The sequence below is a fragment of the Corvus hawaiiensis genome, chromosome 2 (assembly GCF_020740725.1).
Source record: "Corvus hawaiiensis isolate bCorHaw1 chromosome 2, bCorHaw1.pri.cur, whole genome shotgun sequence".
NCBI lineage: Eukaryota > Metazoa > Chordata > Aves > Passeriformes > Corvidae > Corvus > Corvus hawaiiensis.
The window spans coordinates 52,125,697-52,151,504 of NC_063214.1; the positions used below are offsets into that span (position 1 = coordinate 52,125,697).

At 41.2% G+C, this 25,808-nt stretch overlaps 1 protein-coding gene across 4 annotated transcripts in view; it reads left to right on the top strand.

Moving 5' to 3' along the window:
• Positions 1–25,808, top strand: part of MTUS2 (microtubule associated scaffold protein 2) — a 269,268-nt gene that overhangs the window by 17,317 nt on the left and 226,143 nt on the right. The window contains exon 1 of one of the 4 annotated variants that reach the window (XM_048294984.1): positions 10,869–11,181. The exons of 2 other annotated variants lie outside the window; for them this stretch is intronic. The gene's annotated coding sequence lies outside the window, so the exon portion shown is untranslated. Of the gene's footprint in view, positions 1–10,868; positions 11,182–11,275; positions 11,710–25,808 lie in introns of those variants that run through there. One more of the 4 variants, XM_048294986.1, reaches the window with a different exon arrangement.

Consider the following 25,808-nt stretch of genomic DNA (forward strand, 5'->3'; position numbering starts at 1 on the left):
AGTGACTAATTTTTAATTGCAGGGTTTTTAATGCAAAATTTCTTCTACTCTTATTTATTTTACTTACTCTTACAGGTAGACTCAGTTATTTTTCCTGCTGGAAGTACATAGGATGGTAGCCTGGCATTTATATTTTTCTAGAATTCACATAATTCCTGTCAGATGTCATCTCTTCTGTGTTCCTCTGTTGGGATCTATCACAGCAGTGGCTAGGAGGTTTCCCAGAAACATCAGCAATGATCTTACTTTTCCTCTCGTAAGGCAAGGGTTTAATTTTTTTTTTTCCTATAATGCTTTGTTCTTATTACACTGCTGAATACTGGAATACAATCCTTCATATTCGTTTTGACTTTTTGAAAAAGAAAAACTTGCCAGAAACTTATAGTAAGCCTTTTGTCTGCCCAAATATTACTCAGGGTATGAACAGTTAGCACGTATGAAGGTCTCTCTAAAGGAGAGATTGAGGCTGCTTCTTGGCTCAAGTGAGTTTAACTCTTAAGGAAGAGGAGGCCTTTGCTGACATAATAAACCATTCACAAATAAATGTAGGAAGCTTGGAGCCTGTCCTCTATTTTCTGATTTGTAGGAGCATTCTTCATCTGTCGGCTCCTGATGCTATTTAAAATTGGTTCCTGTAAGTTTTGGGGCTTTATTAATTTGACTGACATTAAAATGCTGTTTCTATGGAGTCAAAAGCATGCTTTGCATGCTGGGGCCATAAAAAGCAGAAAAAAGTAAATAATTGTTCCACTTTTTAATATGAGAAAAGATCAAGAATATGCCAAAAGCCTTTGTTTAGAAACAAAGGAAAAAGTACAATCTTTCTCCTAAATTCTGCTGAAGAACATATTTGTTAGATATTTGGCTCTCAGGGATTTTCTGAAAAGAGGAGGCCTGAATTTAGGCATATAGCTGGCTTTGGACTGTGTATTTTTCTCAGTTTTCACTCACAAAAGGTAATATAAATATTTCACATATTTAGGGGTTTATGCTACTTCTAGCTTAGACTAGAACATACAAAATTGTGAACCTGCCGCAGTTTTTAGAGAAACCCACATCATTCTATTTTTGCCGTGAATGTGTTCCACTCTTAGTAAATTTCAAAGACTACGTCGCTAAAATTCCCTGGGCAATTGGCTTGGCATCTGCTAATTTTATTCCTGTGTAGTACTGTAATAGGATATAAATTAGAACTCTGGGGACAAGTGATAACGTTCAGTGAAGATGAAACTCTAAAGGATATGAAAAAGATTGCTTTGCTTATACTGCAAGTGATGGTGAAGAGGTAGAAGAAAGTTTAGAGGAGTAGATGAAGGAGCTTGAGCTCTTCCAATACCAAACCTGGTCCCAAATGGGAAGAAATTGTTATTTGCACCCTGTATCATATAAATGCTTGAGATTAAACTTCCTGTGACAATGAGAGAAAGTAGCTGTTGACTGTCACCACCTTCCACATCCCCAAGGTCAGCAGCCAGATTTTTCTTTCCTAAGTCTCTCTTCTGGTCTCCCTCAATTAATCCATGCTATAAATCCCTGGCTTGACTCCTCTACTCATCTCAGTGACTTTTACCATCAGTAAAAATCTTCTGGTTCTGTTGGTTTTTTGATTTCCCACCTTCCTTCACCTGGGCAAAAGGCAAGAAGAGTAGGGTGAGGGTTAGGAAATACCATGTTGCCAAAAGACTCATCTCCTAACTAGAGGAGAACACAGCACAAATGATGATGGCCCATGTATAGATTCATACCAAGATGCTCTGAAAAGAATGTTTTGGTTCAGTTAGGAGAAAATTTTGTTACTGCTCCACCGGCCTGCAATTAAGTGAGGTGGTATCATAGCCATGCAACTCTGGATAGAGATAAGAGGGAATGCTTACCTATTGATAAAGAAATGAAGAAGGAAACAGCTCTCAGAAAAGTTACTCTGCTGCACTTGTTACCACTGTTGATGGGTCTCTTCAAACTTTGCCACACCTAACACATCTTCTTCCTCAACTTTTTCAGCTTTTTTTTCTGGAAAAAATTAAATGTTCTGGGATTTATGTTCCTGCTGTTGACACTGCACTTCACATGAAAAACATTTTATTTGGAAACATGCTGATGTTTTTGCTCAGCCATTACTTTATAGATTCATCCTCTCATACCCATCCCTGAGTGGGGATTTTCTTTTAGCTCCTGGATGGGAGTGACCTGGTTTTACCACCTTTCACAGTTGCAGTTACCACTGCTAGGTCAGCTCTTTCCAAGACTTATCTGCCTGATGTCCTGCCATGCTGCTCTGCACCTTATTGCATCTCTGTTTTCTCTCTGTGAATGGCTCATGGTTATTTCAGGCATGTAGCTAAAAGAGATACTCTCCTTTTTTTTCCCCTGCACATTTTTCTGTGCAGAGAGTACAGTTGCTGCCCACTCTCACAGCAGGGAGTTACCTACACATCATTTTGAGATCCTGTCACTTTTCCTGTAACACCCCTTAGATATTCAATGCCCCACTTCTTAGGCAAGTGCTTTTGCCATCACAGCTGTGTACATCAGCCACTCTCCTGGCTGACCTTCCCTGCTGCACCATCTTCTGCACTGACCCCCTTTGTTGCCTCTCATCCACAGGTGACACAGTAAAGTTCTTATCCTCAGCCCTGAATGCCCTTCACATCTTTACCTGATCTTTGGCTGGTTTGATGCCTCACTCATGAACCACTTGTCAGTGCCTCTAACAGCATTGTTATGTTTGTTACATTTCACTGATTTTATCTCCACACACTGGGAACTGGTGAAGCTGAATGGGGATGCTGGTAAAAATAGTTTTGTTGTAATGTAGTGTAGTGAATTTTGTGCTTAGTCAATAGTGGTGGGTCAGTTCTAATCTTGTGGGGGGTTTGGGGTTTTTTTTTCTTCTAATTATGAAGAAAATCACCAGCAAGAACATTAAAGATTTCAGTTTTCTGCCCTTTGACTTGAGCCTTTCTTGGAAATGAAGAATCTCTTCTCAAAGATGGACAATTTATAAAGTGAACTCCATGGATTCACTTCAGCATTTTGGACTTTCATGGTTAAGTATATTCTGTTGTGACAGAATATTGCTCAAGAATAAGCAGGAAAACTACTTGTGGCTTGAATATCTCATCTGGCTTAGCACTGAGTCAGCTCTGGCACCTCTACCACAGAGTAACACCTGAGTTATACAGTGTTCATGCTCAGAGCATCTTTTGAGTTGGAAGGGACCCACAAGAACCATCAAGTCTCTTAAATGAATGGCCAGTTATGGACACCCAATTTGCTGGGGCAAGGTCTTCTATTTGATGCTTCAAAATTGTCTGTTTTAATATGCACTGGCTGAAGAGGGGCTTTAAATCACAAAATAATCATGCACAATGATACTCCTCTGAGAAGTGAGGCTTGTCAAGAGTCTTGTTGGCTTCACTAGCCTTTTGGATGACTCAGACCACGGATCTGGTTCTGCCAGGGTCTGATGGCTCTTGCTCAGCTTTCATGTTTAGAGTAGGTTTTTGGGAATCCAACAACTATCCTTCTCTTCTAAATCATCTGAAAGGTGTTGTCTTGGGTGTCATATCTCCATCAGGTCATCCTGTCCTCATCAGTGAGAACAGAAATTCTTCTTGGGTCTTGCAGGCACTGTTTCAGAGGCATTTTGTGTCCTACCTGTAGGAGATGTCCCCGCCCATGGTGGCGGATGTTTGGCCTAGGTGATCTTTAAGGTCTATTCCAACCCCTTAACATTCTATGATTTTTTTCCTTTTTTTTTTTTTTTTTTTTTTTAATCTGCATTTTCTTACTGCCTTCAAAAGGTAGTGTGACTTGACTGGGAATACAGTTTTCACATGCTTACAAGTTCCATTAAAATTTCCATTGATTGAGCCCATTGGGTCTTCATTGGTTTATTGTATTAAGAACACAGTCTGTGTCCTCAAGACTCACTTTTTTTTATGAAAACCTCCAGGCTGTATCTCATAATATACTGAATTTTATTTCATTTTTTTAAATGTTACTTAAACGAGTTTGGATTTTACATTAAATTTCTAGCTTCTAAATTTCTAGAAGTAAAGGATTCTGCTACTGTAAAAATCCAGCTGGCTTATGTCATGTTCTTGGAGTAGAGGTTTCTTACCTGCTGGAATTACAAAAACTGGCATCACCGCTTGATCCAAAGAAAGAATTAATAGCACTAATTCTGAAAAAATGCACCTGCAAACCCTTGGTAGGACAATATCCTGAGGAAAGTTCCACAGCACATAGCGGAACTGATACCGCTGGAATCTGATTTATTAGGTGTGGAGATCTGTCAGAGCTGGAGCTTCCCTTTGCAGAATGGTTGTTTACACATGACTTGAGGGCATTACTAGGAGGAGGCATCACTGAGCACCTCCTCAAGTGCATGAGTCACCCTTCTGAGTTGACACATCACTTTTTCCAGGAGAGTGGCTATACCCCCATGACATAAAGTAATGCAGAGGTTCTTCTTTGCCTTGAATTGCCCAAAACTGTAAATAGCCACTCCTCACTAGACAACATGGTTGGTCTCCATTTGCCGTAAAGTTGGGCTGTGCTGATTAGTCTACAAGCCGTCTTGTGGGCACCATTTCCTTTATCTCACTCCGCACTCCACAAGGGAACAGCCTGTCTTTCTTGTGCGATCAAGTAAGTGTGGGCAGTTCATCAAAGTAAGGTGGAAGAGTCTATGTCACCTCATGTTGTTGGTGTAATAAAAGAATATGTGCTCTCTGAAATATCTTTAGGGAGCAGAGAAATCTTTATTTTTCTGCTGAGAAGTTGGCTTCCCACTGATCTAGTGAATCTCAGCCATCCCCGCTGCTTATTAACTTTTATACTCTAAGCAGTCACTTTGAGTGCTCTCTTCTGAGAGGCCAGAGAAAATTGCCTGGGATATGGAGAGCAGGGAATACGAAAACATCTCTTGTTAATGCAATATATAATCCTCTTACTTGATATCAGTGATAAGTGGATCCTTGATCTGTCTGTGCTGTAGTCCTTCCTGTAGTCAGGATATTCTGTTAGCACAATAACTAATGCCTCTCTTCCCAGCTATATGAATGCTTCTTATTTACACAGCTTAAACTCTTTATTCTTGCTACTAACTGATCATTTAGCAGACTAGCTGCTGGCGTGGCTGGGCACTGCAGATTGAAGGAGAGTGCTCTCAGTGACGCAAATTATTACACAGGCTCTGGCCCTGGCTGCTGGGAATTGTGTAGGAACAACATAAAAAATATCCGCCACACTAAGGCGGAAAAACATAGAACTGAGTCACTTGCAGTGGTTAACTGTTAGTGTTCAGAGTGTCTTTGAGCAGTAGATGTAGTGAATAAAATGAAATCTCGTAGCAAAGTCGAAGGTCTCTCATAGCTAAATGAATTCAAGAGAATTCTTGTCAGCTTCAGTGGTGTCTTAGGATGGTACTTTCCACTTGTTTTCATACATAATTTAGGGAAACAATCAGTACAGTATGACAGCAAGTGTGATTTAAAGTTAAGTGGAAATACAGAAGAGAAGGCAGGAAACTGAGGTTAGACAAAACATACTGAAGAGGATGATTAAGTGAGAAGACTGAAAGAAGTCTAAGGGGTGGGTGGACAGAAACAAAGCTTGGAGGGATGATGAAGTAGTAAACTTCAGGAACCCAACAAAAGCTTTCAAAGAAGGTGGGGAAATGGTCTGCAGTACGTTAGAAACAGATACTGCTCAACACAGACTTTATCTCAATGGTGTACGTTGTAGACTTAGAAGAGGAGAGCTGGAGGGCATCCTGAGACATCATTTTTTACATGTGCACTCTCTAAAATGTTGCTGACCCATTTTCACATGCTCTGATGAGAATCTGTGGCAATCATTAATTGCGCGGGTACTCTTTTAGACTCTGTTCAGGCATCTGGAAATATTTAATTGATATCAAGCATAACTGGAGATTGAGTCCAGGTACTAGGATAGTCCCCTCAGTAAAAGTAGCTTGAAAAGTAACCATGTATGTACATCATATTATTAGTATTAGAATGGTAAAACCAATCCTTCAGGAGAAAGTCTGTTTGTGGTACTGGGAATAATTTAAACTTCAAGAGCAATAGAATTGAAGTTTGTTTTTGTTGAAGGACACTTTGGTTTTTAGCATCCACGGAATTGGCAGAGGAAGGTAGCTAGAGAAAAGGACATAAGTGATTAGAACCTCTTATTCAGTGTTTTGTAGTTTTGGTTCTTACCAGGGATCTGTGACTGGTGTGATTTATGATCTTTTGCCAGGTTGATGGACACCCCCATGTTCCTGTTTCCATACTTGCCTCATGTTTGAATTATTGGCCACTAAAATGGGAGCCAGAACAAGTCTCATGCATGTAAATATGGGTTCTCATGTAGTGTTAGGAGTATTTATAGAGTTTTTCTTGTATACAGCACATCTTATCATGTTCAAATAAGAGTATCAGCAAAAATAAGGGTAGGAAGAAGCTGTTTCTCAACTATCTGGTACACTTCCACTGTGTTCAATCGATTTCAGAGAGTTTTCTTATGAGCACTGGGAGCTCCAATCACCTTACATTCTACCATGAAAGCAATGGGACAGTCTTTAAAATCAAATGTTGATTCAGGAAAAAGAGTAAATGCTTTTCACATAAAGAACTGCTGCATTTATCAATTAACATGTCCATGAAACACTGTACTCCAAAAATCAGTACAGTTTTAAAAAATGACAATTTCTTGGGTTTCAAGACCACAGAATTATGCTAGTGGTCACAAAACTAGCAGAACTACTGAGCTTGGTTTCTATTTGGATTTGTCCCTCGTGGTCAGTTCACTTTTTGACTGAGTTGTACCAAGCCCTTTTGTACAGAGAAGCCACACAGGGGAGAGTCCTTAGTGATGCTGGGATTGCCATGGAAACATCAGTCGCAGTAGCACCTCATTAGACAATAGACAGTCACCATGGGAGAGAAACTGTGACGAAGAGATTAATTCCTTGGTGTATCATGAAATACTTATTCCAGTTGCAGCTTTCTCATCATTAAGGAAAAATTTTCCCATGAAGACCTTCTGTTGTCACATGAACATGAAGTTAAAGCTACTTTCTAGGCTTTCCTGAGCTCTACTCCCTGATCACCAACTTTCACAGAGCTTGTGGGAATTCAACACTTCCATCACAGTTGCTTGAAACTGGCCAGGAAGTTAAAAAGATGACAGGTCGTGCATATGAACTGTAGAAATATTTTGTATTTTTTTGTCATGGTTTAGCCCCAAGTCAGCCCCTCATGCATTCCCCACCAGCATGAGAGGGGAGAGAATTTAAAGAGTAAAATTGAGAAAACTGGTGGCTTGAGATAAAAACAGTTTGATAGGGAAAGCAAGAGCATATGATGCAAACAAAGAAAAACAAGGAATTAAGTCACCACTTCCCATGAGCAGGCAGGTGTTCAGCCATCCCCAGGAGAGCAGGACCCCATCACGCTTGGTGACTTTGGGAGGCGACCCCCATCACTCCCATCATTCCCCCTTTCTTCCTCCTTCTTCCCCCTGCTTTATATGCTGAGCATGACACCACATGGTTTGGGATATCCCTTTGGTCAGCTGGGGTCAGCTGTCCCAGCTCTGTCCCCTCCCAACTCCATGTGCATCCCCAGTCCATCACTGGCAGGGTGGGGTGAGAGGTGGAAAAGGCCTTGACCCTGTGTAAGCGCTGCTCAGCAGTAACCAAAACATCCCTCAATTACCAACACTTTATGTTTTCCAGCACAAATCCAAAACAGAGTCCAGTAGTAGCTACTATGAAGAAAATTAACTCTATCCCAGCCACAACCATATCATCATGACATACAAGTTCTTTGTAGAGAAAGAAGATACTTTAGTTTTTTTTTTTCTACTGCTGTTGTATGTGCTCTTGGGAGCTGCTTGGGTTCATGGTGTTTTTGTATCTGATTTTTGGGGATATCCCTTTTTGGTTATGACAGGGTTTGTATGGGTTTTTTTGGCTGTTACTGGCTTGACTGAGCCAGGAGTGGTGGTATCTATCACTGGTTTATTTCCTAGAGGCAAACTGACTCTCTGGTCTTTCGCAAGACCTTATATAATGTTAATTCAGGTGGAAGAGTGTCCTCCTAAAACTATACTGGGAAAATAAGCTGTATGTATATTGTTGCCTATAAGGAGATTCCCAGTTAGTTTTCAAAAGTGTTTATTCCTGGTGGAATAAAGAGGTTAAGACAGCTTTTTCACTTGGGGTGCTGGTGAGGAAGATCAAACATACAAGGCAGGTATTTAGCTGTGAAAGTAGTCAGCAAGCAAATCCCAGTGAAAGGATAAAGAAATATTTAAGGACTCTTGGCAAATAAAACAGTTCCTTCAACAGCTTTGCAAGTTAAAAATGGGGCACTAAATTGTATTAATCATATACTTTAAAAACTGGAGTCCAGCTCACTTTTATTTCAGCAAATGTAGATGTTAAATCTGAGATGAGTATTACGAAGCAGGAAGGCATATTGTGTTTGTTTTCTGGTGTGTGTTGTTTTTTTTTTTAACCAGAAATAGCTCTAAATAACTTAAATTCAGTTAAAAGAAGCCCATCTGTTCCTGTTCTTGTTTTCTTACCCATCATTTGAATGGTAAACATCAAACTGTAAATACTCCAACTGTATTCTCCCCTTTGACAAAGAAAATGTGGTAACTGTTCACCTTATTGTGAAAATAGTGCAAAAAACACAAAGCAGGTCTGCAGTCATCAGCTGCTTGATGCAAAGTACTTACCCCAATCAACTGCCAAAAATTTCCTGCTTAGTTTCTTTAGGTTGCAGTTACTTGCTTTTCAAACTTACTTCTCCATTAATTTGAAAAGAGGTAACCCTAGCTGGTAGGAATGTTTTAAAAAGGAACAGTTTACACCCCACAAATTTTTCAAACACACTTTTTATTTTAATGGTCCATGTATTTGTTTAATGAGTTTGAAAATCTGTAATTTAATCTACAGTGAGTGGTCTAGTGCTACTACTGAAGCACTGTCACACAACATTGGTTCTTATCTAACAAAACAACATAATCAGAAAAATGTGCAGTAATTTTTATAACAATAATGGGTTTCCTTCATGGAAAACAGCAAATAAATGTGCCTGAAGATTCTGGGCACAAGTTGTTTAAAGCTATCCTTTGCTGTTTCTTTTTTTTCCCATCAAATTTAAGTTTCCCTTTGTATCTCTGCTGTCCCTTTTAGGTTTAATCTTTCTGAACCTAAGGTTTTTCTTTATCAGCCCTATCTCAAAAGCCATTTATTTGAGGTTCTTGAGTTTCTCTACTATGAAAAACGTGCTATTTTTTTTCTGATTTCCTGGAGTAGTCATGGCAAACGAAGGGGGATGAAAAAATAATAGGTTTTCTCTGACCAGCTGTAGTATTATGTTAAGCTGCAGGTTTGTCTCTATTAGCAAGGAGCACTGCCAGGCCCCAAGGAGAGCCTAGCTGCTGGAGCAGTTCCTGGCCTGAACTTGACCCCTGCCAGGCAGCTTTCTGAACCAGTGGGTTCCTAGGTGTATTTTCAGGAGTTAAGAGGGTCAGGACATGCCCCCATCAGGCAGTGTGCATGCAGTCACCCGTTTCAGTCCTATCTTGGAAGGTGACCTTGTCCTTGGGAAACTACTTGGGAATGACTAATTTAATGGATGGCTATAGCCTATGAGATTTCTTCAAGCAACCTGAGCTGGCAGTGCTGGCAGCTGGTGAGCATGACAGCAGCTCTCCCAGAATAGCAGTGTTTGGTCCCACATCTGTATGAGCCCCTCCACTGGGTCGGTGTAGTGGTGCCATGGGAGGTGAAGAGCTCTGTGGTGGTGTGGCTCCTGTCTGCCCTGCCACCAATGCTGTGCTAGTGGTCCTGAGTCCCTTTGCTCTCAGGATTGTCCCTCACCTCATGCTGGACACAGGAGCATGGTTCAGTGGGTGAAGTAATGTACCCCCGGGTGCAGCTCTGCAGTGGTTACAAGGGAGTAAACAAGGGAATTGGAACATGTGTCAGAATTGATGTCTTCAGGCTCAACAGGTTAATAAAATGATTTAAAATGAGGTTGGTGTTAGTTTGAGTTTTATTTTTCCTTGGGTTTTTTTCCTAAGCACTGAGTTTTGTGTCTCAGATCATTCTTCTTCCATTTCTCATGACATCACTTTGTTCCCATGCCTGTTCCCTCCTTCTGTTGTGTTCTCTCACATTCCTGCCTGCCTGCCCCACTCATGCATTCTGTTGTATTGCACAGTTTCACATGTCTGTGACCCAGTCCTAGTCTTCTGTAGTTGTCTCTGCTCTGATACACGCCTGGTCCTGCCCTCACCATCCTTGCTCCCCACCAGTTAAACCACAGCAGTGATGCTTGTGACTCTACCCTTTCTTTACTTCCCTCCTTCTCTTTTTTCTCAGATTGAGTAGGATTGTCTCTCTTCCCAGACTGCCACCTCTAGCTGAGCCCAGTGTCCTTGCCCATCTCAACCCATATCAAGCCATGAAATTTCTCAGGTTGTCCCATCATACCAACAGCCAAAGATCTGGGTTCCTGGATATTGATACTGCACAGAGTAAAGGAAGCACTGATGAATCTTTTCCTCCTCAAGCAGCTTTAAAAAGCAGGATTTTAAATCCTTCTTCCCCAGTGCAGGCACATTCAGGTGAGACTCTTCCAATTTTAGAAGAAAATCAGAGTTCATTGCCATACAGAAAGGGAGTGGGAAACAAAGGGTTATTAAATGGTGACAGGTAGGTGAAACTCTTGATTTTAACTGTTTTGTGTTTTTGCAGCTGAGTTGCATAAGTGCCAGGTGACGTCTCTGTGCTTGTCTCTTTGTGGGCTGGTACAAGCGATAGGGAGAGCTGTGTGAGGCTGCTCATGGGGGAGAGATGAGGTGCCTGCCCAGATACTTCAGTTTGGTGCTTTGGCACTATTTTATGAGCCACAGTTACCGGATTTTCCTGCTGGTGCAGGGGGATCTGTGAGCTGCAGCTTCCTGGTAGGATTCTGGGAACAGCACCAAAACCCCTGACAGGCAGCAAGCAGGTTTTATGCTCTGAGTCAGAAGCAGGCTGAGAAGATGCAGCCTTCAAACGTATCCAAGATGGGGAAGGGGATCTGTGCGAGGAGGATATTTCCAGTGTGATGCTCAGAGCTTGGGGGGACCCTCTCCTGCCAACACTCGGTGAGTCTGCGGGTCAGCTGCTAGTTTTGGTGCAATCACAGGAGAAGGGAGATTGCTGCCTTTCACCACTGCTACCCTGAGCCAGCTCATCCTTCTAGCTATTTCTGTCTATGCTTATCTATAGCATCATCCCCCTTGTGTTTGTGTACCTGCCAAGCATTCAAAACAGGCGCTGCTGTGGCAGTCTCCTTCTTTCTCTCCAGCCCGGAGGATAAATGACTGGATTGCTTTTTATTTTCAATTGTTTCTCTGCATCAAGAATTTGTGGTGGGAAAGCTAAGCTGGAGAAATGCTTTCAGGAGTGGGTGGCCAGGTTGGCAGATTCCTACTTGTTCTTAGCCCCTAGAGAAGTCCTGCAGCCTGGCCCTTGCTGGGCTCACTCTGGGCATTGGTGCTCTTTATAAAAGCAATGGTTTCTTGGAGTGAGATGTGGTCTTGGGTAAAAACAGACCAAGTTCGGATGCGAGAGAGAAGATCTGGATCTGACTTGCCCACAAGGGAACCCAGAACAGAAAGCTGAATGCTTGGGTGAGTTCACAGCAGCTGGCTTGTCCAGTGCAGAACACTGTATTCTTCTTTATTAGAGACTGAGTTATCCAAGGTAAAAACAGCAGTAAAACCAGAAATTCTAATACCTCTACATTATCTATATACTAAATGCTGATATGTGTTGTTTTGTTTAGTTTGGGCTGTGAAGTAGACTGGTGTTTAGTACATCTCACTGTGGCTTGTGACTTTACTCCCCACTGGGAAAGTCAGTGTTTGCATCTGGAGTTGTGCAAGTACATGCAGGTGAGCAAAATTTACATCCTGCTTTAGTGTCTTTGTTACAGCACTGGCTTAAGTCATTAAATTTCACTCAGATTTGAAAATTGACATTAAAGTATGTCTTCTGCCACCTCAGTGTATGACTTCAGAGACACAAAAGCATAGATAATATGTGTATTTGTAACATACTGCTTCTGATCCTTAAAATACAAGGTGTAGACATAGTGGAATACAGTTTTAATGCACCTTCCCAAAGCTGCTTTGTTGGAGAGGTGTGAAAAGAGATTGAATAATCAGAATTGTCTTCTTTTAAATAATCAGGTTTTAAACAGAATTTCAGTGTGAGGCTGTCACAGCTTCCCAGATACTTCTATCCTTACACTGACTGAAGCTGTCATTGTAACATTTGAAATGAGAGCTGGGTTCAGACATCCTACATCTATATTTCTTTGTTAAATATGTAATTAAATATGAATTTTTATGGCAGTATTTACAGTGGGAGTTGTTTTGCTGAGAAAGAAATGTTGCAGTATGTGGAGTATCTAAATATCTAAATTGATACGTTTTTGTTACAGCGTTTATAAAATACCTCGGTGCTGTAGGCAACAACTGAATTCATTTACAAAATGCAACTTAAAAAAAAAGAATAGTTTTTTTGCATTTCCACAACAGCATAAATATATTTGTAAGTGGTTACAAGTGATGGAGCATTTGGGCTGAGGTGTCCTGTGAAGGGCTAAGAGTTGGATTCAGTGATCCTTGTGGGTCCCTTCCAACTTCTGTGATTCTCTGTGATTCTGCTGGCTGTGGTCTGGATGATACTTCTGGACGCAGGCCTTTGGCCAGCATTTTGGCTTAGTTTCTTACTGGCGTGTGAAGTTAAACCTGGCAAGTCCAAGGAAGAATGTGTTTTATCCTGATTGTTAAAAATTATCCACCTTAACTTGTATGAGTCAGGCAGGTCTCAGTAAATATTAATATTAGGGGGTTTTCAAATCCATAAGTAACAAAGTTCTGTTTATTTCTCAATCCAGAAGTACAGGTAACCAATGCTTGCACAGCCCTTGTCATGAGCTGGTAAGAAAGTCCTTTATAAATGGGATTGCTGCCACTGCACCGTTGTGTGCACTGAGGAATGACAGCACAGGAGGTGGGAGTAATTTTGTCTCATTTTTACCATCTAAAGTTAAACTGGTCATTTAGGCTCACCACCACAGGCTGAGGTGCACAGTTCATCCCACTCTGGAGCAGCCTTGTTCTCTTTGAGTAACACAGTTAAATAGCTTAATTCTCCAGTTTAGTCCCAGGTCCTTGTTGCCTGGATCTGGTAGGCTGGATTTCTTTGCTTTCAGTGCTGTCTTTTGGAGACAACCGATTATTTCCCTCTGACAAAGAGCCCATTTCAGTTTTGAGGACAGCTTATGGAGGAGGCTGACACAGGATGAGTTAAGGGTGACACTACACCAGGTCTGGCTCTCCACATCATAAACATCCTCCAGTGCTGTCCCACTAGCAAGGTTACCAAAAGCACCCCCATGCCCATGCCTTGCTCCAAGACATGCAACACCACTTCATGCAGTTAAATGCTGTTTTGGTGAGCTGCAGCACAGACCTCACTTTGTAGCAGCCAATTTTGAATGGAGAAAAGAATCAATTGTCACCTGGCCCGTTGGCATGTGGGAAAAGGGCTAAGTGTATGGAAGTGACTAGGTGCATGCTTTGGGAACAAGAGACCTGTCCATGGTGTGGGTGTCTCAGGCAGGATAGATGCTCTCCTGTTGGCCAGAGAATTGCTCACGTGCTGAGCTGGGTGAGATGCATTTCGGCAGCTGACAGATGGAGCAGACCTTACCTGACGTGAGTTGCACAAGGTCACTCAGCAGGTGGGTACTAAAGATGGATACAAAAACCAGGCCCACATGCTACTCCTTAGGACACACCACCTCCACAGCAGCCAAGCAACCTGGGTTAAACGCTGCTGTCTTCATGCCCCACATGAAGTGGGTCTGGGTGGGGAGTGGCTACACACGGATGTGTAAGCAGCCATGCCTGCAGGATGACAGGAAAAAATGTTATTTTCCTAGGTTTTGCAAAACATCATAACTAAGATCCTGTTGTGCAGCAAAGGCAGCAGGTGCCTGGCACTCTCAGAGTGGTCATGGTGCCCTTAACTGATGCTTTACAAGCCGCTAAACCACACAACATTTGTGAACGCTGCTGCAGTGTGCTCCTTTGCGTTCCAGTTCCTATGGAAACATGCTGTAAGAACGTCTAAAATAAGTACAGTGCTTTGAAACTATTATTATTTTGATCTTTCCTTTCGCCCCAAAATTTCCTTTATCACCTTTCTGGCTGAGTTTTTAATACATTGAAAAGATTGTTGTCATTATCTGGAACAGTGTGCTACCCTGCTTACCCATGTGTCTGCATCCTGGGATCTGATGGATCCCAGGTTCTGATACTGAGATCAGCACTCCCTTCCCCCATCCTCCCCGCTCAGTGGGATGGCAGGCCATTGGTGCATGTGTTGAACATACCTATATATAGAAATGTAAATCAACAGGCTTATTTCCAGCTCCTTTTAGGATCCAGGATGTAGTGTTGGCTGGGAGGGAGTGCAGAAGGTCACCTAGTCCAGCTGCCCATCGAAGCAGAGCCCTCTGTATTGTTTGGTGCAGGAGATGGTTGTGAGCCAGATGGAAACATCCTGCAGGTCCCCTCTTCCCCATGGGAGGGTCAGTGCTGGAGCAGGCGGTGGGCTGTTTGAGACACCTCTTGCAAAGGAAATCACTTTTTCTCCCCAAAAGGATGCTCATGCTGGTAACTGTAAACAGGGCTGTGTATTGAAAGCCTTTTTCCCCTGTGCTCCTGTGGTTTCCCTGTAAAGCTTTCAGCTCCCTTAGAGCAGCAGTCTCCCTGACCTTAGTAATGTCTTAAGATTTTCAAACACCCACATCCCATTTTCAAAAACTACTTTTGATGAGTGAGCTTTAGGAAAGCAAGGGCTAAATCCTATAAAGGGCTAAAAAGCCTTATTTAAAGCTAGGTGCTAATTTTTGCTTCTTTTCAGGCTTCTGGCCTCTTGCAGTACTATGCCTCAGAACCCAGTGCTAGATACTAGGAGAAGAGGTGGAGGAGCATGTTTGGCATTCAAGGGGGAAGCAGTCACTTAAATTCAGAAAAGCGATTTGGGAATTTTTTGGGCAGTGCCAAAACCCGTTGACACCCCTGTACACTGGATGCATGTGTATACAAAAAGTGTCTGCATTCCCAGAGCATCTTCTGGGGATCTACACACCTTTTGTTTCTGATCCCAAGAGTGGAGGTAACAACAAAAGTGGCTTGAAATAAAAGAGAGTTGACACTTGAGCAGTATTTTTTATGACTGCACATCCTAGACAAAATAAGTTGTAAAGAGTTACAATGATTTGGACGTCGCTAACATTAAACTAAGTCTTAGCCATTTGAGAAGTGTAGGCATTTGTTTGAATCCTTTTCCAAATCACTAGGCCAAATTTTGCTTGCAGGGTTCCTTCCTGCCAGTGAGCAGCTGCTGTGTAATTATGCATCCTGATTTATGTTGCTCAGTGCTTAGTCTTTGCATGATTTTTTATGTGTTTGTGGTAACTGTAGTGGCAACACCAGATCTGTTTTATTTTGGTGCAACACTGAAGGCCAGTAGAAAAAATACGAGTTTAATCTTAATGGACAGAATAAAACTTTATAGACTCTTTTCAGGGTTGCTATAATTTTGGAGTTAAACCACTCATTAACTGAGCTGACAAATTAAAATGAAAATGCTGGTCAAAAAAAAAAGTTGTGAAGCTTTGTATTTGCATTGCATTTCATATCTGCAGAGATCCTTCCTTACTTGAATGACAAGCACTGAGTCCATCACTGAAGTGAATACCAAGAGAGGTGAGAATAGTGAACTATGAAACAGAAAACTGTAAAGAGAAATAGCTCTGTTTTAACATGAATAGGCAGGGCTGAGGTTCTTTTTGTGAGGGCTCTATTTGAGCTGCTTTGGAGCTGGGCCACTGTGTATGTAACCTTTCTAACCCAATTGATAAGTTCGTGTGTATGCACAGTATGTAGGTCATTCACATTTATTCTGAGTAGCCCAGAAAAGAATGCAGTAAGACTTCAAAATATTTTGCATTTCAACCCTTTCATTGTAGCTGACTTCTCTCTCCCACACTTCCTTGTTCATTTATGCATTTGATGCTGGACCACCCCCCCCCCCAAAGGTATCACCTAATGTGCATGGATAGCTGATAAATGAAACACTAAATAAACAGCTACACTCATGAGAGAGCAAGAGGAAGTTAGAGATGCCCTGCAGGTGTGAGGGACAGCATCTATGAAATAGGGAATTACCTACACCTTTACTACAACATTGCAAATTTGTTTAGCAGTGATGAGAATTTTGGAATTATCTTCCATTTGAGAAGGCCAATATTGCAATGATTTAGAAGAATAATTATGGCATACGTCTTTAGATACTGTTAAATCCTGACTGGAGTATAGTAATAGTTAAACTCTCTTAAGAGAAAAATCATAAGTTATCGTGAAGGTAATGGGCTCATCAGGAGTGTACATGTGGTTCAATAAAAGAAAATTACAGAATATACAAGTGACTTTTGAGGATGACATTATTAATTTTGACCTTGTATTGATATAGTTTGCAGAAACATAAAATGGTTTGTGTTGGAAGGAACCCTAAAGATCAGCTAGTTCCAGCTTCCCTACCACAGGCAGGAACACCTTCTGCCATTGCCTCCTACTCTTGCCTACCACACCAAATTTTCTTGGGCCCAGATAATATCAGACACACTGATGTGGCATCAATGATAGATGGTCATACTTTTAATTGGGATGCATCCATTGTGTTCCCACAGGAATTCCCATTAAGTCTGGTTTGTGAATACAAAAGTCAATTGAATTTGAAGGTAGTACTGGACTGGGAGGCATTGCAAGCTCTGCTGAGAACAGAGAGAAGTTTTTAGCTGGGGAACTGGCAATAGTAGATTTTCTATCTGTAAGGCTCAAATAAGACAAATGTAAACACACAGATCTGTGGAAATTATTTGAAATACGTAAACAGTACTGCTAGGAAGGAGAAGAGGTTCAAGTTGTCATCTTGTAATGCGGTGTCTCTTAATAGTGGATGAGGATTAAGTAAGTCCTTGACTGTGCCAGACTGAGCATGACACAAGCTTATGGCACTGTTCATTCAAGACCCTTGGGAAGGGAGCAGCACAGGGCACAAGTGTCCCTGAAGCCCTGTGCTGGCACTGAAGGCCCAGTGAAGGGCAGTGGATGGCCTGTCACCACAGTGAGCTGCCGCACATACCTCTACCTGCAGCAACTCACCTTTTTCTGCATCTAACACCCATCCCAGTGTTCAGTCTTAGCTCCTGCTGGTGGAAAATGGAGATAGAAATGGAATTAAGCATAAGCAAAGTGGGTGGGCAGCCACAGTGTGTGGGGGAAGAAGGCTACCACCGTGGAGTCCTGTTAAATGGGGAGGAAAGAGCAGAAAGGGAAAGGGGAACTGCCCCTCCACAGAGCCACCCTCGCTAAACATGAGTCTCTTAGGCCATGTTAGTTAAACTGGGTAAGCAGATTGGCAGCAATCAATACAGGTTTTGATGCTGGAATTAATTTTTACCAATCAATACACTTTGCCTAATCAAATGTCTATATGCCTTCAAGGATTAACACTTCTGTATTTAATTTGTCAGCCACAGGACAGATTAAAATAATTTCCACTTTAACTGTGAGTCTGTGTTTTCTCAGTTAAGATGTGATATATGTTTCGTTGTCTCAGAAAATGCTTTTGCACACAACTAATGTATGTCTTTCTGAGAACCCTTTCCCAGCCACAGAGAGCACAGGTTTTCATAGATGCCCTGGGGAGTTAAATTGTAGAGTTTCATTGTGTTTGAAATTCCAGATTTCCTAAAGTGAACATACAGCCTTCTCTCTCTCCACAGCCACATCAGGTGCTTGTTTTTTATAGTAGAAGGATGAAGTGCTTAAAGCGAAGAGTTTCTACTAACAGAGAACTAAACTGAGCATCAGGAGGTCATCAGTGCTTCTCTCTTTTACTTACCTGTCCACTGATCTGGGACAAAGCTTTTTACTTCTGTGTTTCTTCCACATGACTTTGGATTCGCCCCACGCTTGCTTTTTAACTCATCCTGCTTTAACTTTTTGAGGTGGTATCCATTTCTTACTGCGTGTTTGTATAAAGCCTACAGCACTTGATGGCCTGCCTATGAGCAACTGAAAGTGAGGACCTGTTTGGGGATGACAGGGGAGTAGAAGACACATGTCTCAAGGGGTTAAACATAGTAAGTAGTTGAGATGAGAAAAAAATTTTTTTTTCAGTTGGGCCTAAAATGCCTGGCCTGTTTCAAGAAGGAAACTTGGTTTCTACTAGCAGGAGTACACTGGACATAGTTGACAGGAAATCAGCTGGTAAGGATTACTGTTGTTAAGAAATACCTGTTTTGCCAAGCTGTTGTTCTTCATGTGAATTTAATACATAATTTGCCATTGATCCCTCAGAAAAAGTGGTTTTCTAACATGCATAGTTATTGTGTGTTGCTTCAGATGTCCCTGGGAAGAAAATGTAGTTTTGGATCCACACTGTCTGGGCTTTGCCTGCCTTGAGCAGGTCCATGTCCCCAAGCTGAGACTGGGATGCTTCTTTTGAAAATCTCCCCCAACCTGCTTCTCTGATGGATGGCTGAAAGCAGTTGCAGTGAAAAGAAATTTTAGGAGTGCAAGAAGGAAACAGGGACACCGCTGCATCCAGACTAGAGAGGTTGTGAGGAGCCATGTCACAATTTTTACGTTCTTTTGTTTCTCTCTGCCTCTACAAATGGTGTATCAGGATCTGTTGGGTTGTGTTAGGTGTTTTCAGAGCCCCATGGATGCTTCTGTAAGCATTATTATTACATTCTTGCACATAGGCAGAATCTATGGTAGAAGCCAGTGAATAAGTGTATCTTTCTTCAATCAGATCTCAGCGATTTCTTCAAATCCAGGTGATAAAGCTAAGCCCAAACTACCCTTTGATCTCTGAAGCACCTATCAACCTCTCTGCTTATGCCCAGACCAAGTACTTCAAAGAATTAAAAAAATCTAAAAGTTACAGCCTGTGGCCTGTTTCCTTCCCCAAGGTATTTCACTATAGGACAAGTTGAGTGAACGGGAGAGACTAGCAAGTTTTTGTGGTTTTGATTGCACACATTTGGATCAAACCGTTATAACATTTTTCATGAGATCTGCAAGTTGCTTTTTTAAAGTAAATTTGGTCCCTTTAAGCATACTGTGCACTTTAGAGCTCTTAAATGATGCTTAGACTACAAGTTCTGTCACTGTTCATGAAAAGTAGGTTGTCTTAATTTGTAAGGTCATGAGAATCTTTTAAGCCCCCTGGCTCTTGTTGCAGTCAATGGGATATTTTTGCTTTGTGTTCCAGATGGAAGAGGATCAGCTCTCTTGCCACTGGGGAATATACCTTTAAATTGTCCTGCATCCTACTTTATTAATTGATGCATTCTGCACTAAGCTGTGACATTTTCATTTTCTAAGCTGTTTATTAATTCCGACACTGAATAATTAAAACCGAGAAAGAAGCACGAGGAAAACATCTCATAGATGATTGTCACAGAAGCTGTGTATATACAAAAGGATGCAGACCATAGGGTGGACTGCAAACATAAACAAAGAGCTACATAAAAGCTGAAGCAGTCCAGAAGCTCTATCTCCAATTAGGCACATACAGTGTTTTTAAGTGAATGCTGCAATACCCTCACCAAATTCTTGTTTGGTACTTGTAAATACAGAACTTTGAGTTACAGGCTGACATAGTAAAGCAGCATCATTAACCTGATTTCCACTGTGAGATTGAAAAAATATGGGTGTACTCCCAAAATGATTTTTTAAAACACCATTTAAACAGATAAAGCATGCAGTGGTGCCCTACCCTATCTCCATAGGGAAGTTAAAGAATAACGAAGGAAGAAGGAAAAAAAGGCAATGCATTTTGAGGGACTGTGAGGAAGCAAACTGAAATTTAAGGGTTAGTTGCCAAAAACCATCGTTTGGTGTCTTTGGGAGAGCAGCAAGCACTTTACACTCTCTTCTTCCTTGGTGTTTCACTTTGTATACCAATACAAAATCACAGCAATGTGTTTCTAATCTTTCACTACTCTGTATTGCACCTTATCTTCTCCTAGGTTTCCAGAGAAAATGGGAATCAAAAATTTTCATTGGGGAACAGATTAGATAAATCCGTGTGGGTTTTCATCTGATTTGTACTGAAATGACACTGTGCAGTGCTGTGGCAAAGACACAAGATACAGTTAAGACTACACAGCCCTCAGGAAGTGTTAAGATTTAATAGCAAACTGAAACCTGATGTGCCATTCCCAGCCCTGTTTACAGCACGGCATTTGGATGCTGTTGTAAGTGTGCTTCAAAATGAGTCTCTGCTTGGTTATGCAAATTGTTCTTGTACCGAGGAACCACTATGTGCTACAAAATTAAAACTGGGAGGAAAAATAACCACAGTGGGATAACATACAATAAATCCACTAAAGCTGCTGGCTCTGGTGAGGTAACGTCTTGTCCCTCTCTGGGTGGAACATTTCTCTGTTGAATCATTACAGTTTTGCTCAGAAACATCCTACTGCTTGAACTGCCGTGGGATGAACAGTAATGTTGAGCAGATACCAGGTTTTCCCAATAGGAGCATCCTGCTGGGAAATGGGCTGCACTGGTGTGATGGTGTAAAAAGCTCAGCTGTGGCAGCTCTCTGTAATTGCTACTCCCTTCTGATTCCTTTGCTGAATGCACAAAACTGCTTCTCACAAACAGATCTGAGAACAAAATCCTTGACTTGTCACCAGTGTAATACTCTGCATGCTAAGCTAGGGTTTCTGACTAGTTTGCCTTCGTCGTCACTATTTGATATTGAGTCTCTCATCTCCTGTTGTGGTGCCAAAACCTGACACTGAGAACAAATGCTTCTGTTTCAAGTAGTGATGTTTAATTTTTCATGATGAGTGCAGTTTAGTGCCTCCCCAGGTTGGAGGCTCTGGTGCTAATTACCAAGGAAACGTTTTCTGCCTGCACAGGACACATGTGCACTCTGCATCTTGGTTCAGTTAAGCAGCTGAGCTGAGTGCGATCGGTGGTGGTTGCTGCTGGCTGCACTGACAGTCTCTTAGTACTATTGGTGCTTGAAGGAAAACCTGCTGAGTTTTCTCTTGTAACCCACACAGCTGCAAAAGAAAGTCTGTTTTGTGAGGACACTGTTGAAGGAGGTGTATAGTCCTGCGTGGAAACTGGTAAGCATCACTTCCCAGAGAGGAGTGCTGTGTTTGTGTGGTGTGAACAAAGGGCAGGCTCGGTTTGGTTCTTCCATGTTATTCTTCAGTGGTGAAGGGTTTGGTCCGAATAACTTTTGGCTATTGGCTTGTAGACCTACAGCAGAAAACATCTCAGATCTTCTAAGATGTGTTTATATTTTTGTGGATTTTTTGGGGCTTGTTTGTTTGTTTATTTTTGTTTTGTTTTGGCATTTTTGGGCATGCAGTTTAAAATGATTGCTGTTTAAGACTTATTTTCTTTGACTGTGTTGGGCTGAAAAGAATGGTAAGGTTTATCTTACTTTTTTGATGAGCTTATATCAAGACAATTGACTAGCATAGCAGTTATTCTATTTAAAAGCTGTTAGGTGGAGTGTTCTCGGGTTTGTGTAAAAGGGTTTGTTTTGAATGTATACTTACTCCTTACATAATTTCCTAAGCTGTTGTTTAGCCTCACCATTCATTTTTTAGCAGTAAGTCACACAATTCTGTTCTTCTCTTTGAATCCTGCATCGTTTGCCAGGAGGATTTTCAGTAGCAGTCTACTGGACTCAGAGTAGAGCATTAATAAAGAAACGCAAGTGGAGGAATTAGAAATACCCCATTATGGTTTTTTTGTGTCTGCTTGTGCTGAAGAGAGATGGCTGAAACATAAGACAGTAAAACCTCTCCTATGATAAAGGAAAAGTTGCATGTGGACTGTACCCTTTGCCACCCTTGAAAGAAGAGGCTGCTGCAGTGCTTGGACCTGCCCGGTCTGCTCCAGAACTTTCCTCTGTAGGGAATTCCTGGTTTAGGGTAGGGTACAATACCTGGTCAGGTATACATAAACAGCCCTGTTTCTCAGTGCTCAGGAGCACTCAAGCATGTTTAACAGGAGCAGGAGCGTTGCATGGTGTGCTGTTGCTCACACCTGGGCTGGTCAGGGCTTCTTGGATCATAGTCCTCTTGAGCAGTGGTGCTAATTCCTCTTAGGCAGCGCTTGGATGTCTGTACTTGCTATTCCAGGTCATACCATGGGTTTCTAAAGCAAGTAAACTGCTCTTAAACCTCTTTCTCCACAAAATTACAGGCAGTTGTCTTGCAGTATTTCAGATTCTTTTGCCAGAGTGGAAAACTTCAACTTTTGCTCCAAAATAAAGTACAAGAATTTTATTAATGATAATTGGAGTGGCTCAATATATTAGCCTTTCTGAAGAGTTCCTGATGAGATATTTAAGTGTGAAGTTTGGGTTTGTGACTGGGTAGTATCAAATCAAGCTGCTGTGTGTATATTTGAAATGGATAATACAAATTCTAACTAAATGGAAACCTGGTTCTATGAGTAGTGAGAGTTTAGCAGTTCCTTTCAGATTATGGATGGGTGTACATGTTGGGTGAGCTAAAGAAGCAGTCCACAATTTCTTGACATTCACAAATTTTGACCTAATCTGCTTTCTTAAATAAATGAGAAAAGCCAGCTGAGAGCTTACTTGTGTAAGCGAATGGCTACAAACCTTTGCCTTTTTCTGCCAAGGCAGTGGTAACTTGAGCAGATCTTGCAGTTTTCTGCAAGTCCTGCCGATTTTGGTGTGGTGCCTCCCACAGACAGAAACAAGTACCAATGTCACGACTTGCACTGAAGACAGAAGCCAAAGTCCTCATGGTGAAGAAATCAAAAGTACGATTACAGACACCCAAAGAGAGAGTGAATCCAATCCCGATGCAAAGTGTGGTATTAAAAATGAGTGAAATCTAATTTTTTAAGCTAGGCTGTGATTATAGCAATTTTTATTACTGCTTCTTTTAAGTGAAAGCTTTTACCCTTATTTACTCTCATGCCTCCTGGAAAAAAGTCCTTTAAGCAAAACACTAACACAGAAAAACACTAACTAAGAAAAAACTAACATAACATTCAGCAATTTGTGGTTGTTCCTTGGGGATATTTTTTCCCCCCCAAAATTGGTCTTGCCCATCTCCTTTTTGTTCAGGCAAACTTAGTGAGATGCACTTATTACAGCAAATCAGCTGAGTACTCACCTCCTACCTCAGGTCAGCAGAGTGCTGAGTCCTTTTGCCCTGGGATAAGGGCAACAAAAGTAGTTTGATGTCTGAGTTAGACCCATTCTTATTAGTTTAATGTGTTTTATACACAAGCTGCAGTTTGGAAAGATTGTTTTCAAATCAGCATGTCTTGAAGTTTTTGCTGCAAATGTTTTGTTCAGAAAGTGACCAGCCTCACTGGTCTGTGTGAGGTGTGTAGTTCCAGCCAGAGCCAGGAACTGGCCCTCTTTGGTTTTAGGAGTACATTTTATTATTGAGACGTAAGGTGCACACCACATACTTCAGCAGAGCTAAGCAGCCTGTGTGCTCGGGAAACACTTCCAGCAATAAACCTGAGCTGAATAAATTCCTGTTTCCTGTAGCTAGGGAATATCCATATGTCACTGATGAATTCTGCCAGCTCACATGTCGAAGTTCTCTGTTTAGTGTTGAAATTTAGCTTCAGAAGGGATTTACTAAATCAGTGCTGTTATAGATGGGGAAACACGTAAGTAAACAAAGATTAATTGATTCAGGAGAACTGAGCTCCTTTCTTGGAAGAAGAGTGCCTGGATGGGATCTTGTAATGGATGTCTGGGTGTCAGGATAAAATATTGATGATTATTTCTGTGGTTCAGGTCACTGGAATGAATGAAATTATATCTTACAGAAGAAAGTTGATTTGCATTAATTTCTGTTTGGGATGCACAATTAATAAGAGAGCTATTTATCAGAAGATATAATGCTATGTCTCTTTGTATTTTATTGTAATATTTTGTGTGTTCAATTTCTACAGTGTTTTACCTGGGCTCTTTTCGAGAACTAGAGAATTGTTTTCATAAATGCACAAGAATGAGCAAACAATGAAAAAAAGCCACCCCTCATCTAATCTCATCTGGTACCTAATTTAAAGTGGCAAACCACCAGGAATTCAGAATTAGTAACACTTCACAGCTAATACTGACTTGTTAAAGATTTCTGATGTTAAAGCATCCTACTGCATTACATAACTATGAACTGAAATTTCAGTGTCAACTTGTAAGTAATCCCAATTTGTCTATCTATATATCTCTGGTTTTAAGGTAAGAAGGGCAAAAAAGTGAGGATCTTTTGATATGAATGCATAGAAAGATAGTTTATTTTCTTTTAAAAGCATTTAATATTTCATATCTCCTGCCAGCCCAGCTGGGACTCTTAAAAAGCACATCTTTTCAGGAGCTGACCAACATGTTTCTGGTATAGGCTTTGGTTTATTTTTTCTTCTTGTTCTTCTTTTTTTTTTTTTTTTTTTTCTTTCTTTTCCTCAGAAAATGTTGATGGGCCAAACTCAAAATTCAAGTTTGGATGAACTTTTAATTTTATAGAACATTCAAAAATATTTTGAAATTGGACCAGGATACCCCTGCATGTTCAAAATAAAAGAATATAGTTTTGTTTATGATTTTAGGGAGGTTAAAATGAAGTAATTATTATACCAAAAAGTACAAATAAAAGGCAAAATCAAGCAGTATTTTGGTACTATTAAAAATATTTTATTCTCCCAAATACTACAGTATAATGTTCTTTCTTGAGCATGTTAGTATCAAAGTCATTTGCTTCTTAACCTGTGTGGAAAAACAAAAGGATTCTGTCCCCAGAATTAGAAATAACAAAGGCTCAGTCCATTGGGACTCCAATTTTGACATTGATTTTTATGTGGAAGACAGACTGGGATCACTATGAGGGGTGTTCTCATGAAGCTTGTGACAATTACAATAAGTATGAGATTATGATAGATGAATATGGAAACATACAGATGGCAGCTGGTGGTCCTTGAAAGACGTAGGAAGCCCCATCCAATTTGTTGTTTTGGTTCAGAGAGGTTTATTGTCCATCAGTGTACTGTGTGAAGTGTATTGTGAGTGTCTGGGTGCTCTGTGTTCCTTCCTGGAATCGTGTTTGGAGTTGTTCTGCTAGCAATAGCTTATTTTTAAAATACGTATCTTACTGGCCCTGTATTTCTGTCATTCAGTTTTGGGCCATGCCACATTTCCTCCACTGAATAGTGAACCTTTCTTCTCAGCCTGTCTTCTCCCCTTCTTGAAATGAAACAGCCATTAGTGTTTTCAGGGGTTCAAATCCACCTATGTACCACGTGGTCTGTTTTCCATGGGTTTGGAATGGGTTGCCATAGGAGATGCTTCCCTGGCGTCAGTGCTGAGGGTCCCAGCAGTACAGGGAGAGCACAGGGTGGAAAACTTGACATGGGATCCTGTTTGATGAAAATTATTGTGTGGATTGCACTGGAAACCAAAACCCATTCTCTTTGCCAGCTGGTCAGGTTGGGACCTGCTGTGCCAGAGCTCCTCAGCGTTACTCCTGCCAGCATCCTTTTAAATGTGAAGGATATTTTGGGGCCAGTGCTTTTCCCTTTGTACCCTGTTTGCTGGAGAACCTCAGCTCTGCTGC